This window comes from Apodemus sylvaticus, chromosome 2, assembly GCF_947179515.1.
Source record: "Apodemus sylvaticus chromosome 2, mApoSyl1.1, whole genome shotgun sequence".
Taxonomy (NCBI): domain Eukaryota; kingdom Metazoa; phylum Chordata; class Mammalia; order Rodentia; family Muridae; genus Apodemus; species Apodemus sylvaticus.
The window spans coordinates 40444243-40446235 of record NC_067473.1 but is presented as its reverse complement, the minus strand read 5'-3'; the positions used below and the strand labels follow the sequence as shown (position 1 = coordinate 40446235).

General features: G+C 31.8%; 1 pseudogene; it reads left to right on the top strand.

Moving 5' to 3' along the window:
• The first annotated feature begins 1092 nt into the window (after positions 1 to 1092).
• LOC127677854 (40S ribosomal protein S17-like) lies at positions 1093 to 1529 on the top strand (annotated as a pseudogene).
• The last annotated feature ends 464 nt before the right edge of the window (positions 1530 to 1993 follow it).

Below are 1993 nucleotides of genomic sequence, written 5' to 3'. Positions count from 1 at the left end.
AGGGAAATGTTTTTATTATATATGGAAAAGTCTTATTTTTAATTTATTGTATTATGGAGAATGAGATTAACAGTATTTTAAAACAGAATTATATACAATAAAGATGTGCTTAAAAGAAAGTATCCATTTAAATGGAATCTTATCTCTAAAAGTATTGGATGTAAAAAACCAAAAAGCTGAAGCTTACTGTATTTATTTTTGAAAGACCATAGTTGCTGATGTTTTAAAGACAATCAGCAACATAAACACAATGAGTTCTTTATTTGTCAAATAATTTCTAGGGTAAATATGATTTTTTTCTTAGCTAGTTATAAAAATAATATAACTATTATTTTTCTACTCTGATACCAAGAATTCAACCTAACATAGGAACTTGTACACATTTGCAGTATTTCTTTCATTTTACAAGTGAACAAAACAGTTATTTATTTTTGCTAGAGACTTTAAAATGCTGTTTTTAATGCAAAAGCAAAAGTCACATGATAGCATGTAACTTGTGTACTTTACTCTTTAGCAGTTTAAACTGGACTATTATTCTATTTTTATAAAAAGAAGTTTCTACTGTCAAAAGGTGAAATAAAATTTCAGTCAATCCAAGTGTAGATCATGTTAGTATTTCATGAATGGTCCTAAGATTCTATCAGTAATGGTTTAAATAACAAGAGATGGTACCAAAGCAGTTTACTCTCATGGCATCAATTTTAAAAATGTGAAGTTCTGCAATTATAACTAGTCTAGTAAAGAAGCCAAGACTTCAAAAAGCCTCTCCATTTTCTCTTGCTTTTGACTCATAAAGATAATGTTAGTAGTTCATTTTAGTTGTGAAGAATGCCGATACCTTGTTTAAAAAGAATTAATCAAAAGATTTTAAAACAAGAACAATAATTGTGTTTCCTAAAGGAATATTAAAGAATTATCCATCTAAGACATGGGCACTGGGGTCTTTCAACTCTCACTACAAATCCAACTTGACTGCCAGTCAGAATTTACACTTGGCTAAGGGCAGGTGTTTTTTCAGGTTTAGTTATGCTTTATTCTATGGTTATAACTCTAAAATAATAGAATTCTGTTCTTTTACTATGACATACCAACATGGGCCACATTTTCACCCAGGATCTGAAGACGGCAGCCTGGGCCATCATTTAGAAGTACTACATGCTCTTGGGTAATGACTTCCCCACGGACAAGTGCCTGTGCTAGGAAGTTACCATTATCCCTTCAAGGAAGTACACAAAATGGCCGGCTATGCCAAGAATGATGAAGAGGATTCAGAGGGGGGTCTTGTGAGTAGCATCTCCACCAAGTTACATGAGGAATGGAGAAGAAAGAGAGATAATTATATTTCTGAGGTCTCTATCCTAGATCAGCTCAACAAGGTAAGTCCCAATACCAAGGAAATGCTAAAGTTAGTAGACTCTGGCAGTCTCTCCAACCTGCAGGTCCCTCAGCCTATAGTTAGTATGAATTTCACCACGTGGAAACCTTTGAACCTGTTCTGTAATATTTTCAACAAACCTGGGAACAACTAAAATAAAAATATAAAAAATGATAGATGTTTAACTTTCAAGAATCCTATTTTATATTCAAGAGTGAAATGTAACAATATAGTGATTTGCTACCAAATAGCACAGAGATGCCTAGTATTTATTGATAGTAAATGTTTCTTTTATAATGTTGAGAATTATGCTTTTATAACCTAATGGCTTTCAAAAAGATGAAGAAATCAAAGAGGTAGAAATTTAAGTAAAAACTTCAGAAGACAGAAATGGATGGAGTGGGAAGAGAAGAGCACCTAAAGAATCATTCAGAGAGGGCATTCATTCTATTTCTGATAGAATGTTACAAATGTTTTTAAATACTTTAATCCATAAGCTAAAATTGTACTGCTTAAGAATAATTTACTTCTCATTTTGAACAGAAAAAACTATCTGCAATTAGAAATAAAGAGGGTAAGAATATTGTGTACAGTGGTACTTTTTATTAGGGTTTATTA